Source organism: Macaca fascicularis, chromosome X, assembly GCF_037993035.2.
Source record: "Macaca fascicularis isolate 582-1 chromosome X, T2T-MFA8v1.1".
Lineage (NCBI taxonomy): Eukaryota > Metazoa > Chordata > Mammalia > Primates > Cercopithecidae > Macaca > Macaca fascicularis.
In genome coordinates this window covers 73,955,518-73,973,322 of record NC_088395.1, presented here as the reverse complement: position 1 = coordinate 73,973,322, position 17,805 = coordinate 73,955,518, and the positions used below count along the sequence as shown (strand labels likewise).

The 17,805-nt window shown below is 35.3% G+C and overlaps 1 non-coding gene across 1 annotated transcript; it reads left to right on the top strand.

The window, feature by feature from the left end:
- Positions 1–8,920: 8,920 nt before the first annotated feature.
- Positions 8,921–9,428, top strand: LOC102117361 (protein transport protein Sec61 subunit beta). The gene has a single exon (XR_006695380.3). It is a non-coding gene; the product is annotated as a protein transport protein Sec61 subunit beta (transcript).
- The last annotated feature ends 8,377 nt before the right edge of the window (positions 9,429–17,805 follow it).

The following is a 17,805-nucleotide window of genomic DNA, read 5'->3' as shown; positions in this document are numbered from 1 at the left end:
CCCAGAAGAGCTAAAGCTATCCTAAGCAACAAAAAAGAAAACAAAACAAACCACAAGAAGAAGAATCACATTACCTGACTTCAAATTATACCACAGGTTTACAATAACAACAAAACAAACATGGCACTGGCATATAAACTGATACATAGACCAATGGAACAGAATAGAAAACCCAGAAATAAATCCACACACCTACAGTGAACTCATTTTTGACAAAGGTGCCAAGAACATACACTGGGGAAAAGACAGTCTCTTCAATAAATGATGTTGGAAAAACTAGATGTTCATCTGCAGAAGAATGAAACTAGATTCCTATCTCTCACCATGTACAAAACTAAAATCAAAATGGATTAAACACTTAAATATAAGAGCTCAAACTATAAAACTACTACAAGAAAATATTTGGGAAATTCTCCAAGACATTAGACTGGGCCAGAATTTTTCAAGTAATATCCTACAAGCATAGATAACCAAAGCAAAAATGGACAAACAAGATCACATACAGTTAAAAAACGTCAGCACAGAAAAGGAAAAAATCGAAACAGTGAAGAGACAAACCCATAGAATGGGAGAAAATATTTCTAGACTACCCATTTGACAAGGATTTAATATCCAGAATATATAAGGAGTTCAAAAAACTCTATCAAAAAAATTATAATTCAATCAAAAGATAGGCACAAGATTTGAATAGACATTTCTCAAAAGAAGACATACAGAAGGCAAATGTGCATATGAAAAGGTGCTCAACATCACTTACTATCAGAGAAATGCAAATTGAAGGTACAACATGATATCATCTCACCATAGTTAAATGGCTTACCTCCAAAAGACAGGTAAAAATAAATGCTGGCAAGGATGCAGAGGAAAGGGAATCCTTATACACTCTTGGTGTGAATGCAAATTTGTACAGCCACTCTAGAGAATAGTTTTGAGGTTCCTCAAGAAACTAAAAATAGAGCTACCATATGATCTATCAGTCGTACTGCAGGGTATATACCCAAAAGAAAGAAAATCAGTTTATTGAAGATATATTTGTACTTTTATGTTCTTTGCAGCACTGTTTACAATAGCTAAGATTTGGAAGTAGCCTAAGTGTCCATCAACAGATGAATGGATAAAGAATATGTGCTGCACATACACAATGGAGTGCTATTAAGCCATAAAATGAATGAAATCCAGTCATTTGAAACAACCTGCATAGAACTAGACATGATTATATTATGTGAAATAAACCAGGCAGAGAAAGACAAACATCATATATTCTGTCTTATTTGATGGAACTAAAAATCAAACAATTGAACTCATGGACATAGAGAGTTGAAGAACGGTCATGAGAGGTTGTGAAGGATAGTGTGGGGCTCGTGGAGAGGCAGTGAGGATGGTTAATGGGTACAAAAAATAGAAAGAATTAATAAGACCTAGTATTTGATAGCACAACAAGGTGATTATAGTCAATAATAACTGAACTGTACATTTTAAAATAACTTGAAAGTGTGGCTGGTTATTTTGTAACTCAAAGGATAAATGCTTGAAGGGATGAATAACCCATTCTTCATAAAGTGCTTATTTCATATTGCATGCCTGTTTCAAAACCTCAAGTACTTTATAAGAATATACACCTACTATGTACCGACTAAAATATAAAAAAATACAAAAGACACAACAAATACAAAAATAATAAAAAGCAAGGAATCAAAACGTACCATCTGAGAAAATTACTTTCACCAAAAGAAAAACAAGAAGAATGGAAAGAAGGGAAAAAAGACTGCAAAACAGCAAGAAAACAAACAACAACCAAAAAATGGCAGGAGAAAATCCTTTCTTATGAATAATAACATTGAATGTAAGAGGATATAACTCCCCAATCAGATATAGAGTGGTCAAAATAATTAAAAAAACAAAAACAAAAAAAACAAGATCCAATGATCTACTGCCCACAACAAACACACTGTACCTGTAAAGACACACATAAACTGGAAATAAAAGGATAACAAATGATATGCAGTGCAAATGAAAACCAAAAGAGAGGGGAAGTAGCTATAGACATACTAAATTTCAAAACAAAAATTATAAAAACAGATTTAAAAAGTTATTAATGATAGAGAAATCAATTCAGCAAATATAATAATATGAAATATATATGCACCCAACACTAGAGCACTCAGATATATAAATAAGATATTATTAGATTCAAAGAGAGAGATAGATCCCAATGCAACAAAAGCTAAATACTTCAACACAGCATTATCAGTATTGGACAGATCATCCAGACAGAAAAATCAGCAAGAACACATTGCATTTAATCTGCACTATAGAACAGTGGACCAAATAGATATTTACAGAATATTTCATCCAACATCTGCAGAGCATATATTTTTCTCCTCAACACATGCAATATTCTCAAAGAGAAGTAATATGTTAGACAGAAAAGCAAGTCTCCAAAAGTATAAATAATTGAAATTATAACACATATCTTCTACGACCACAATGGGATAAAACTAGAAACCAATAATGAAAAATTTAGGAACTTATACAAACACATGGAAATTAAACAATACACTCCTGAATAACCAGTGAGTCAATGAAGAAATTAAGAAGATAATTAAAAAATGTTTTGAAATAAATAAAAATATCAGAATCCACCTCTGGGGACAGGGCATAACTAAATAAAAAGCAGCAGAAACCTCTGCAGATATAAAAGTCCCTGTCTGACAGCTTTGAAGAGAGCAGTGGTTCTCCCAGCACAGAGGTTGAGATCTGAGAACGGACAGACGGCCTGTTCAAGTGGGTCCCTGACCCCTGAGTAGCCTAACTGGGAGACATACCCCACTAGGTGCAGACCGACACCACACACCTCGCACGGCTGAGTACATCCCTGAGAGAAAGCTTCCAAAGCAAGAATCAGACAGGTACACTCGCTGTTCAGCAATATTCTATGTTCTGCAGCCTCTGTTGCTGATACCCAGGCAAACAGGGACTGGAATGGACCTCAAGCAAACTCCAACAGACCTGAAACTGAAGATCCTGACTGTTAGAAGGAAAACTATCAAACAGGAAGGACACCTACACCAAAACCCCATCAGTACATCACCATCATCAAAGACCAAAGGCAGATAAAACCATAAAGATGGGGAAAAAGCAGTGCAGAAAAGCTGGAAATTCAAAAAATCAGAGCGCATCTCCCCCTCCAAAGGAACGCAGCTCATCGCCAGCAATGGAACAAAGCTGGATGGAGAATTACTTTGACGAGTTGAGAGAAGAAGGCTTCAGTCGATCAAACTTCTCAGAGCTAAAGGAGGAACTACATAACCAGTGCAAGGAAAGTAAAAACCTTGAAAAAAAATTGAAGAATGGATAACTAGAATAACCAAGGCAGAGAAGTCCATTAACGAACTGATAGATATGAAAACCATGACACAAGAACTACGTGACAAATGCACAAGCTTCAGTAATGGACTTGATCATTTGGAAGAAAGATTATCAATGATTGAAGATCAAATGAATTAAATGAAGTGAGAAGAGAAGTTTAGAGAAAAAAGAGCAAAAAAAAAAAAAATGAACAAAGCTTCCAAGAAATATGGGACTATGTGAAAAGACCAAATCTACGTCTGATTGGTGTGCCTGAAAGTGATGGGGAAAATGGAACCAAGTTGGAAAACAGTCTGCAGGATATCATCCAGGAGAACCCCAAACTAGTAAGGCAGGCCAACATTCAAATTCAGGAAATACAGAGAACACCACAAAGATACTCCTCGAGAAGAGCAACTCCAAGACACATAATTGTCAGATTCACCAAAGGTGAAATGAAGGGAAAAATGTTAAGGGCAGGCAGAGAGAAAGGTCGGGTTACCCACAAACGGAAGCCCATCAGACTAACAGCAGATCTCTTGGGGAAACTCTCCAAGCCAGAAGAGAGTGGGGGCCAATAGTCAACATTCTTAAAGAAAAGAATTTTCAACCCAGAATTTCATATCCAGCCAAACTAAGTTTCATAAGTGAAGGAGAAATAAAATCCTTTACAGACAAGCAAATGCTTAGAGATTTTGTCACGACCGGGCCTGCCTTACAAGAGACCCTGAAGGAAGCACTAAACATGGAAAGGAACAACTGGTACCAGCCATTGCAAAAACATGCCAAAACGTAAAATCCATCGATGCTAGGAAGAAACTGAATCAACTACACAGTAAAATAACCAGCTAATATCATAATGGCAGGATCAAGTTCACACATAACAATATTAACCTTAAATGGAAATGGACTAAATGGTCCAATTAAAAGACATAGACTGGCAAACTGGATAAAGAGTCAAGACCCATCAGACTGCTGTATTCAAGAGAGCCATCTCACATACAGAGACACACATAGATTCCAAATAAAGGGATGGAGGAAGATCTACCAGGCAAATGGAAAACAAAAAAAAAGCAGGGGTTACAATCCTAGTCTCTGATAAAGCAGACTATAAACAATCAAAGATCAAAAGAGATAAAAAAGGTCATTACATAATGGTAAAGGGATCAATTCATCAGGAAGAGCTAACTATCTTAAATATATATGCACTCAATACAGGAACACCCAGATTCATAAAGCAAGTCCTTAGATACTTACAAAGTGACTTAGACTCCCATACAATAATAATGGGAGAATTTAACACCCCACTGTCAACATTAGACAGATCAATGAGACAGAAAGTTAACAAGGATATCCAGGAATTGAACTCAACTCTGCACCAAGTGGACCTAATAGACATCTACAGAACTCTCCACTCCAAATCAACAGAATATACATTCTTCTCAGCACCACATTGAACTTATTCCAAAATTGACCACGTAGTTGGAACTAAAGCACTCCTCAGCAAATGTAAAAACAGAAATTATAACAAACTGTCTCTCAGACCACAGTGCAATCAAACTAGAATTCAGGACTAAGAAAGTCAATCAAAACGGCTCAACTACATGGAAACTGAACAACCTGTACCTGAATGACTACTGGTTACATAATGAAATGAAACTAGAACTAAAGATGTTCTTTGATACCAATGAGAACAAAGATACAACATACCAGAATCTCTGGGACACATTTAAAACTGTGCGTAGAGGGAAATTTATAGCACTAAATGCCCACAAGAGAAAGCAGGAAAGATCTAAAATTGACTCCGTAACATCACAATTAAAAGTACTAGAGAAGCAAGAGCAAACACATTCAAAAGTTAGCAGAAGGCAAGAAATAACTAAGGTCGGAGCTGAACTGAAGGAGATAGAGACACAAAAAACCCTTCAAAAATTCAATGAATCCAGGAGCTGGTTTTTTGAAAAGATCAACAAAATTGAAAGACTGCTAGCAAGACTAATAAAGAAGAAAAGAGAGAAGAATCAAATAGACACTATAAAAAATGAGAAAGGGGATATCACCACTGATCCCACAGAAATATAAACTACCATCAGAAAATACAATAAACACCTCTATGCAAATAAACTAGAAAACCTAAAAGAAATGGATAATTTCCTGGACAGCTACAGTCTCCAAAGACTAAACCAGGAAGAAATTGAATCCCTGAATAGATCAATAGCAGGCTCTGAAATTGAGGCAATAATTAATAGCCTACCAATCAAAAAAAGTCCAGGACCAGATGGATTCACAGCCGAATTCTACCAGAGGTACAAGGAGGAGTTGGTACCATTTCTTCTGAAACTATTCCAATCAATAGAAAAAGTGGGAATCCTCCCTCACTCATTTTATGAGGCCAACATCATCGTGATACCAAAGCCTGGCAGAGACACAACAACAACAACAAAAAGAGAATTTTAGACCAATATCCCTGATGAACATTGATGCAAAAATCCTCAATAAAATACTGGCAAACCGAATCCAGCAACACGTCAAAAAGCTTATGCAGCATGATCAAGTGGGCTTCATCCCTGGGATGCAAAGCTGGTTCAACATATGAAAATCAATAAACGTAATCCAGCATATAAACAGAACCAAAGACAAAAACCATATGATTATCTCAATAGATGCAGAAAAGACCTTTCACAAAATTCAACAGCCCTTCATGCTAAAAACTCTCAATAATCTCAGTATGGATGGAACGTATCTCAAAATAATAAGAGCTATTTATGACAAACCCACAGCCAATATCACACTGAATGGGCAAAAACTGGAAGCAGTCCCTTTGAAAACTGGCACAAGACAGGGATACCCTCTCTCACCACTCCTATTCAACATAGTGTTGGAAGTTCTGGCTAGGGCAATCAGGCAAGAGAAAGAAATCAAGGGTATTCAGTTAGGAAAAGAAGTCAAATTGTCTCTGTTTGGAGATGACATGACTGTATATTTAGAAAACCCCATTGTCTCAGCCCAAAATCTCCTTCAGCTGATAAGCAACTTCAGCAAAGTCTCAGGATACAAAATCAATGTGCAAAAATCATAAGCATTCTTATACACCAGTAACAGACACAGAGCCAAATCATGAATGAACTCCCATTCACAATAGCTTCAAAGAGAATAAAATACCTAGGAATCCAACTTACAAGGGATGTAAAGGACCTCTTCAAGGAGAACTGCAAACCACTGCTCAGTGAAATAAAAGAGGCCACAAGCAAATGGAAGAACATATCATGCTCATGGATAGGAAGAATCAATATCGTGAAAATGGCCATACTGCCCAAGGTAATTTATAGATTCAATGCCATCCCCATCAAGCTACCAATGAGTTTCTTCACAGAATTGGAAAAAACTACTTTAAAGTTCATATGGAACCAAAAAAGAGCCCGCATCTCCAAGACAATCCTAAGTCAAAAGAACAAAGCTGGAGGCATCACGCTACCTGACTTCAAACTATCATCAGAGTGAACAGGCAACCTACAGAATGGGAGAAAATTTTTGCAATCTACTCATCTGACAAAGGGCTAATATCCAGAACCTACAAAGAACTCAATCAAATTTTCAAAAAACAACAAACAACCCCATCAAAAAGTGGGTAAATGATATGAACAGACACTTCTCAAAAGAAGACATTCATACAGCCAACAGACACATGAAGAAATGCTCATCATCACTCGCCATCAGAGAAATGCAAATCAAAACCACAATGAGATACCATCTCACACCAGTTAGAATGGCAATTATTAAAAGTCAGGAAACAACAGGTGCTGGAGAGGATGTGGAGAAATAGGAACACTTTTACACTGTTGGTGGGATTGTAAACTAGTTCAACCATTGTGAAAAACAGTGTGGTGATTCCTCAAGGATCTAAAACTAGAAATACCATTTGACCTAGCCATCCCATTACTGGGTATATACCCAAAGGATTATAAATCATGGTGCTATAAAGACACATGCACACGTATGTTTATTGTGGCACTATTCACAGTAGAAGAGACTTGGAATCAACCCAAACGTCCATCAGTGACAGACTAGATTAAGAAAATGTGGCACATATACACCATGGAATACTATGCAGCCATAAAAAAGGATGAGTTCGTGTCCTTTGTAGGGACATGGATGCAGCTGGAAACCATCATTCTCAGTAAACTATCGCAAGAACAGAGAACCAAACACCGCATGTTCTCACTTATAGGTGGGAATTGAACAGTGAGATCACTTTCACACAGGAAGGGGAACATTACACACCAGGGCCTATTGTGGGGAAGGGGGAGGGGGGAGGGATAGCATTAGTAGATATACCTAATGTAAATGACGAGTTAATGTGTGCAGCATACCAACATGGCACATGTTTACATATGTAACAAACCTGCACGTCGTGCACATGTACCCTAGAACTTAAAATATAATAATAATTAAAAAATAAATAAATAAAAATAAAAATACAACATACCTGAGCCAGTGGGGTACAGTGAAAGTACTACTAATATAAATTTTTATAGCAATAAGAAATTACATCAATAAAGTAGAAAAACTTTAAATAAAAAAAACTAATGATGCATGTTAAAGAACTAGAAAAGCAAGAGCAAACCAAACCCAAAATTAGTAGAAAAAAGTAATAAAAACAGCAGAATGAATAAAATTTAAATAAAAAAATACAAAATCAAAAAAATAAAATGTAGATTTTCTGAAAAGATGAGCCAAATTGAGAAACCTTTAGTCAGACTAAGAAAAAAAGAGAGATCCAAATAAATAAAAGCAGACATACAAAAGGAGACATCGGAACTGATACCACAGAAAGTCAAAGGATCACTAGAAGCCACTGTGAGTAACTATATGCCAATACATCAAAAAACATAAAATGAATGGATAAATTACTAGACTCATACGGCCTATCAGGATTGAACTATGAAGAAATCGAAAACCTTAACAGACCGATAATAAATAATGAGATCAAAGCTCTAATAAAAGGCTTTCTAGCAAAGAAAAGCCTGCTACCCAATGGCTTCACTGCTGAATTTAATAAAACTATTAAAGAAGAACTCATACCAATCCTAATGAAACTATTCCAAGAAATAGAGGAGAAGAGAATACTTCCAAATTTATCTACAAGGCCAATATTACTTTCATAACAAAACCAAAGACACATTAGAAAGAAAAAAAAAAAAAAACCCTACACATCAATATCCCTGATAAACATTGGTGCAAAAATCCTCAACAAAATACTAGCAAATTGAATTCAACAACACATTACAAATATCATTTCTCATGACCAAGTTGGTTTATCCCTGGTATACAAGGTTGGTTGAACATATGCAAATCAAACAATGTGGCACATCGTATCAACAGAATGAAGGACAAAAACCATGTGATCCTTTCATTTGATGCTGAAAAAGCATTTGATAAAATGTAATATCCCTTCATGATAAGAACCCTCAAAAAACTGGGTAAATAAGGACCATACCTCAACCCAGGAAAAGACATATACAACAGAGCGACAGCTAGTATCATACTGAATGTTAAAAAAATGAGGTCAGCTGCTTGCTACCGGTATCTCCAGCATGCCTGGTCCGACCCCCAGTGGTACTAACGTGGGATCCTCAGGGCTCTCTCCCAGCAAAGCCGTGGCCGCCCGGGCGGCGGGATCCACTGTCCGGCAGAGGAAAAATGCCAGCTGTGGGACAAGGAGTGCAGGCCGCACGACCTCAGCAGGCACCGGGGGTATGTGGCGATTCTACACAGAAGATTCACCTGGGCTCAAAGTTGGCCCTGTTCCAGTATTGGTTATGAGTCTTCTGTTCATCGCTTCTGTATTTATGTTGCACATTTGGGGCAAGTACACTCGTTCGTAGATTCAGTTACATCCATCTGTCATCTGAAGAAGGAGGAAAAAACCCAACATTTCTTGGACCAAAAGTATAGTGACTATCCTGTTCATGAGAGAAATTTTCTGTAAGCTTGCTCTTTTACAGGGGATTTATCAATAATTGATTTTGAGGAATCAGTTTTTTTCTATGGCTAATAAACTTTTTAATTCACTTAAAAAATGAAAGAATTTTTTTCTAAGGTCAGTAACATAACAAGGATGCTCACTCTCACCATTGTTAGACAACATTGTACTGGAAGTCCTAGCTAGAGAAATCAGGACAGAGAACAAAATAAAAGTCATCCAAATTTGAAAGAAAGTAGTCACACTATCCTTATTTGCAGATGATGTGATCTTATATTTGGAAATACCTAAAGACTATGGCAAAATACTGTTAGAACTGGCAAACAAATTTGGTATAGTTGCAGGACACATAATCAACACGCAAATATCGGTAGCATTTCTGTATGCCAATGGTGAATGATCTGAAAAAGAAATCATGAAAGTCATCCTGTTTAAAATCACTACAAATAATATTAAATACCTAGGGTTTAACTTAAGCTAAAAATGAAAGATTTGTATAATAAAAACTATAAAATATTGATGCAAGAAATTGAAGAGGACACAAGAAATGGAAAGATATTTCATGTTCATGGATTGGAAGAATCAATATATTTAAAATGTCTATACTACTCAAAGCCATCTACTGATTAAATGCATTCCCTATCAAAATACCAATGACATTTTTTATTGAAATAGAAAAAAACAATCCTAAAATATATACAATACCACAAAAGACCCAGAATAGCCAAAGCTATCCCAAGCAAAAAGAACAAAACTGGTGGAATCACGTTACCTGACTTCAAATTATACTGCAGAGCTACAGTAACCAAAATAACATGGTACTGGCATAAAAACAGACACATACACTACTGAAATATATTAAAGAACCCACAGACAAATCCCTGCAAGTACAGTGAAGTCATTTTTGACAAAGGTTCTAAAAACATACATTGGGGAATAGACTGTCTTTTCAATCAGTTGTGCTGAGAAAACTGGATATGAATATGCAAAATAATAAAACTAGTTCCCTATCTCACATCGTATACAAAAATCAAATAAAAACAAATTAAAGACTTAAATCTAAGACCTCACACTCTTAAACTACTAAAAGAATATGGGGAAACTCTTCAGAACATTAAACTGGGCAAGGATTTCTTGAGTAATATCCCACAAATACAGGAAACCAAAGCAAAAATGGACAAATGGGATCACAAACAGTCAAAAAAAATTCTTCATGGAAAAGGTCATAATCAACAAAGTAAAGGAAAAACCTAAAAAATGAGACAGAATATTTGCAAACTATTCATAGGACAAGAGACAAGAATATATAAGAAGCTCACACAACTCCATAGAAAAAAATATAATAATTTGGTTAAAAATGGGCAAAATATTTGAATATACATTTCTCAAAGGAATACATACAAATAGCAAACAGATATATAAAAAGACGTTCAACATCATTGATCATCAGATAAATGAAAATTAAAACTATAATGAGATATTATCTTACTCCAGTTAAAATGGCTTTTATTCAAAAGACAGGCAATAATGAATGCTGGCTAAGATGTGGAGAAAAGGGAATCCTTATACACTGTTTGGTGGGAATGTAAATTAGTACAACCACTATAAAGAACAGTTTGGGGGAATCCTCAAAATCTAGAAATAGATACACCATTTGTTCCAGCAGTCTTATTGCTCAGTATTTATCCAAAATAAAGGAAATCAGTATATCAAAGAGGTTATCTACATTCCCATGTTTGTTGCAGCACTGTTCATAATAGATATGATTTGGAAGCAACCTAAGTGTCCTTCGACACATGAATGGATAAAGAAAAGTGGTCCATATACATGATGTAATACTATTAATCCATAAAAAAGAATGAAATTCAGTCATTTGTAACAACACATTATGTTAAGTGAAATAAGCCAGGCAAAGAAGTTGGCATGTTTTCACTTATTCAATTGAGTTCATGAAGATAGATTGTAGAATGTTTGTTACTAGAGTCTGGAAAATGTATCTGTGGCAAGGAGTGCAGATAAATAATGTGTACAAAAATGTAGTTAGAATAGATACAATTTAGTCTTTTATACCGCAACAGGGTGAGTACAGTCAATGATAATTTATTGAAAAATTTAAGGTATCTGTAAGAGTATAATTGGATTTTTTGTAATGCTTGGAAAGGATAAATGCTTGAGGTGATGTATACCCCCATTTACCCCAATATGTTTATAATGCATTGTATGACTGCCAAAACAGCTCATGTACCCCGTAATAACATATACTATGTACCCACAGAAAATAAAAATGACAAAATTTAAATAAATCTCATATCTTGAAGGTCATATGACCAATTTCTCAGTGGAGCTACCTTCCCTCCCAAAGTATATGAAAATGTTCTGTGTATTTCAGTTCCATTCATAGTTTCTTCTCATTAACTTTTTTCTCACAGGATTCTTTGGTCTTTGAAACTCATGAATACATGTACATCAGAGCTGGGTGGCATTTAAAGAACACCTATTCCAACTTTCATTTTAATAGATAAAAAGATAGGGCAAGGAATTTGACCTCTTCTCAAATGATTTCCAGTTTCCAATCATCTCTAATAACCAAAAGTATTTTCTGTTTATCTGTGGCAGTTTATTAAGGTTAGATCTTACCAATGGTTTTAGGTTCCAAAGATCTGGGAGTAAAATCAGAAATTATCTAGTCCAGCAGGATAAACCCAAATAATCTAAGTAGATGTTTGTCTGACTTATTCTTTAACATTTTCAGTGATGACACTTATTTATTCCTCTTGACAGGTTATTCTTGTGTTTCCCCTTTCTTGTGTTCTGGTGCCTAGCAGAGTGCTTGACATATGGTAGATGGTCAAAAAATATTTCTTGAACATGTTTTTGGAGGGATCCTTATCTCCTTGTCTTTCTTTTTATTCACAAATTATGCATGTATTTATCACTAGAATAGTACAAGAACCATTTGAAATTGGATAAATGGAGAAAAAGATGTATATTTACTCAGATTTCACTGTTGTAACATTAACGTTGATGAAATTTTGTTGTATTGTTATCCAGGGTTTTGAAATACATTTCTATGTGTACATTATTTAAAATGCAAATAAGCTTTTCCATATATCTTACTAGTCCCTGTTTTCTCACTTTACTTTATCTTACAGATATTTTTCTGTTATTATATACTCTTTCACACCCATTATTTTTATTCCTGTGTCTTACTATTAATGTCCTTATTTGGGGGAATTGCCATGAAGTCCTCATGTCCTGTGTTTTATTGCATCCTTTGCTCCAATATTACAAACAAGCACCAATAAATACCAGGCCACCTGAACTTTTTGACTACCACAACCACTTGCTTCCAAACATTTTTCTGACTATTTTCATGAAGTACAATATTCAGTGAAACTCATTTCTTCTTTCTCCTTATCCTTAAAGGCTCATATACATAATAAAGTGAGCTCTCACTGTTGTTCTACAAATACTATTATACACACTATATTTGTGTATTTATAGTTTAAATAAAACTAATTGAAACCCTGAAGTAGGAGATACTTAGGTGAATTCAAACATTAAGAAAATTCATAAATAGGAAAGCCTTTAAATCATAAAAAGTTAGAAGACCTTAAGGGTGGTGGTATATGTGTGTTGTGGTGGCACTATATAATGACTGAGAAGAAAAGCTAATTGCAGTTCACTTCCAGGCAGGGCAAGATGAAGAGAAGTGGCCAGCTCTTCTCTGGTCAATTTGGAAATATTTCCTGGAAACATTACCTCTGTCTACGATCACGTATTATTTTCAGCCTCAGACATTGAACATGTGGTTCTGTATGGGACTGGGTAACAAGGTGTGTGTGAGGATGAGCTTTTCTTATATTAGATATAGTTTTGCAATATGATAAGGTTATTGAAAGAAATCAGTGTTATTTCCAGGAGTATTCTGAGAGACACTGTGTCATGGAACAACATGACTTTGATGAGTTGGCACCTAGGATGTCCGAGTCAGTGTGGGACTATCAGAGGCTCCAAATGATGAGGACACAGAGAGGCAAGTAAGAGAGGAGCTGTAGACATGATTGATAAAGTGGGAAGATATGATTGGCAGGGAAAGATTAAAGAAGCTGTGTTACTCACTTAATGAGGAGGCACAGAGGATAGACCTCATATTTCTCTATAAATATCTGAAAAGTATTAACACTACTAGAAGGAAAACTTTTTCTGCAGTGGAGTAGGATTGGACAGCTAGGATTCATAGCTGGATGTAAAGGAAGATATTTAAAAGAACTGGTTTCCCTTGAGGCTGCTTAAAAGTGTTATTAAAATACTGACAACATATATAGCAAGGGCAATGATAAATGACAAGGGACACTGCCCTATTTTTCTGGATCAAGGTTTTTAAGGTTTGCTTCTGTGCCAGGCAATACTTGTTGTTGGGGTAACCTGGGAGTGGTAATGGGAAAGCCACGTCAATGAAGAATAAACTTGAGAGGCATGAGGTAGCTAATTACCAACTAGCAAAAAATTGTTTCAATGTTTTATAAATAAGTATGGCCATACAACAGAGGTTCTCAACTGAGGGTGGTTTTGCTCTCTAGGGAATATTTAGAAATATCTTCAGGTTTTTATAATTTAAAAAATTTTTAATTTGCGCACATAGTAGGTTAATATGTTTATGGGGTATATGAGATGTTTTTATACAAGCATGCAATGCATGATCATCACATCATGGAGAATGGGGAATCCATTTCTTAATAATTTATATTTTAAATTTAAAACAACTCAATTACACTTTTAGTTATTTTTAAATGTAGAATGAAATTATTGACTACAGTCACTCTGTAGTGCTATAAAATAGTAGTTTTTATCATTTCTATATTTTGTACCCAATAGCCATCCCCACCTCCCTGAAAACCCCTATTACACTTCCCAGACTCTATTAACCATCCTTCCACTCTCTATCTCCATGAGGTTTTAGATCTCACAGATAAATGAGAACATGCAATGTTTGTTTTTCTGTGCTTGGCTTATTTCATTTAACATATTGATCACTAGTTATATCCATGTTGTTGAAAATGACAGGATCTCTCTCTCTCTTTTTTTTTTATGGCTGAACAATACTCCATTGTGTAGAAGTACCACATTTTCTTTATCCATTTATTTGTTGGGGGTATTGCTGTTGATGGACACTTAGATTGCTGCTAAATTTTAGCTATCGTGAACAATACTGTAACAAATATAGGAGTTCAAATATGTCTTTGAGATACTGATTTCCTTTGTTTTGGGTATATACCTAGCAGTGGGATTGCTGGATCATATGGTAGCACAATTTTTAGTTTTTCTGAAAAACCTTTAAACTGTTCTCCATAGTGGTTGCACTAATGTAGATAAATTTACATGACCCCTAACAGTGTATGAAGGTTCCCTCTATTCGACATCCTCGCAAGCATTTGTTACTGCTTGTATTTTGGATATACACCATTTCAACTGGCATGAGATGATGTCTCATTGCAGTTTTGATTTACATTTCTCTGATAATCAATGATGTTGAACATCTTTCATATGCCTGTTTGCCGTTAGTATGTCTTCTCTTGAGAAACAGCTATTCAAATCTTGTGCCCATCTTTTGACCAGATTATGAGATGTTTTTCATATACAGTTGTTTGAGCTCCTAATATATTCTAGTTATTAATCGCTTATCAGATGGGTAGTTTGGAAATATTTTCTCCCATTATGTGGGCTGCCTCTTTACTTTGTCGATTATTACTTTTATTGTGCAAGAGCTTTTTAACTCAGTGTAATCCCATTTGTCCATTTTATTGCTTTGGTTGCCTGTGCTTGTGGTTTATTGCTCAAGAAATTTTTGCCCTGAAAAATGCCCTGAAGATTTTTCCCAACATTTTCATGTAGTAGTTTCATAGTTTGAGGTCTTAGATTCATGTGTTTATTGCATTTTAATTTTATTTTTAATATGGTGAGACAGAGGGGTCTAGTTTCATTCTTCTACATATGGATATCCAGTTTTCCCAGCATCATTTTTTTTTTTTTTTTTGAGGAGACTCTTTTTTTTCCAACATATGCTCCTGGCACCTTTGTCAAAAAGGAGTTCACTATAGGTGTGTGGATTTTTTTTTCTGGGTTCTGTATTATTATATTATTATTAATATTATTATTTTGAGATGGTGTCTCACTCTGTTGCCCAGGCTGGAGTGCAGTGGCACCATCTCAGCTCACTGCAACCCCCACCTCAGCCTCCTGAGTAGCTGGAAATACAGGCGTGAACCACCACATTTGGCCAACTTTTGTATTTTTAGTAGAGACGGGATTTCACCTTGTTGGCCAGGCTGGTCTGGAACTCCTGACCACAAGTGATCTGCCCACCTTGGCCTCCCAAAGTGCTGGGATTACAGGCGTGAGCCACCATGCCTGGCCCTGGGTTCTGTATTCTATTCCATTCCTTCATGTCTCTATTTCTATGCCAGTACTATGCTGTTTTATATACTATGGCTCTGTAGTATAAATTTGAAGTTAGGTAATGTGATTTCTTCAGTTTTGTTATTTGTGCTCAGAGTAACTTTTGCTACTCTGTTCTTTTTTTATTCTATGTAAATTTTAGTAATTTTTTTCTGTTTTTTGAAAAATGTCATTGACATTTTGATAGAAAATGCACTGAATTTGTAGATTGCTTTGAGTCATATGGACATTTTAACATTATTGATTCTTCAAATTTACGAACATGGATTTTTTTTTTAATTTTGGGGATCCTCTTCAATTCCTTTCATTAGGGTTTTGTAGTCTCATTATAGAGATCTTTTACTTCTTTGGTTCAGTTAATTTCTAGGTATTTATTTTTATTTGTGGCTACTGTAAATGAAATGACTTCTTTTTCAGATTGCTCACTGTTGGCATATAGAAATGTAACTAATATTTATATGTCAATATGGTATCCTACAACTTTACTGAGTTTGTTCATCAGTTCTAAAAGTTTTGTGGTGGTGTCTTCAGGTTTTTTCAAATGTAAGATTATATTATCTGTAAACAAGGACAATTTGAATTCTTCCATTTCAATTTTGATTCCCTTAATTTTGTTTTCTTGTCTGATGGCTCCAGCTAAGATTTCAAGCACTATGATGAATAACAGTGGTCATAGTAGGCGTTTATGTCATGTTCCAGATCTTAGAAAAATGGCTTTCGGTTATTCCCCATTCAATATGATACTAGTAGTGGGTCTGTCATACGAGGCTTTTATGATGATGAGTTATTTCCTTCTCTTTTGAGTGTTGTATCATGAAGAGATATTGAATGTTATCACATTTTTTTCAGGATAAATTGAAATGATAATATGGTTTTGATTCTTCATTCTGTTTGTATGAGGTATCACATTGATTACTTTGCATATGTTCAGCCATCCTGGCATCCCAAGGATAAATCACCATTGATAATGATGAATAATTTTTCCTTTTTAATTTTTATTTAAATAGTTTTGGGGGAATAGGTGATGGATGGTTGCATAAAACTGTTCTTTAGTGGTTATTTCTTAGATTTTGGTGCACTCATCACTTAAGCAGTGTACACTGCACCCAATTTGTGTAGTTTTTATCCCTTACCACCCTCCCAACCTTCCCCTTGAATCCCCAAAGTTCATTGTATAATTCTTATGTCATGGCATCATAATAACTTAGCTTCTGCTTATAAGTAAGAACTTGCAATGTTTGGTTTTCCATTCCTGAATTACTTCACTTAGAATAATGGTCTACAGCTCCAACCATGTTGCTGCCAATGCCATTATTTCATTTTTTTACGGCTGAGTAGTATTCCATGGTATATCTATATCTATATCTATATCTATATCTATATCTATATCTATATCTATATCATCAATCTATATCTATCTATTATCTGTCTATCATCTATCTATCTATCTATCTATCTATCTATCTATCTATCTATCTATCTATCTGTCTGTCTGTCTGTCTGTCTGTCTGTCTGTCTGTCTATCTATCTATCTATCTATCTATCTATCTATCTATCTATCTATCTGTCTGTCTGTCTATCTACCACATTTCATTATCCACTCGTTGGTTGATGGGCATTTAGTCTATTTTCTTGTCTGATGGCTCCAGCTAAGATTTCAAGGTTCCATATTTTTGCAATTGCAAATTGTGCTGCTATAAATAACCATATGCAACTGTCTTTTTCATATAATGACTTATTTTCCTCTGGGTAGAGATCCAGTAGTGGGATTGCTAGATCAAATTGTAGTTCTACTTTTAGTTTTTAAAGAATCTCCATGCTGTTTTTCATGGTGGTTTTACTAGTTTATATTCCTACCAGCAGTGTAAAAGTGTTCCCTTTTCACTACATCCATGCCAACATTTGCTATTTTTTTTTTATTTTTAAATTATGGACATTCTTGCTGGAGTAAGGTGGTATCTCATTGTGGTTTGGATTTGCATTTCCCTGCCCATTAGTGATGTTGAGCATTTTCT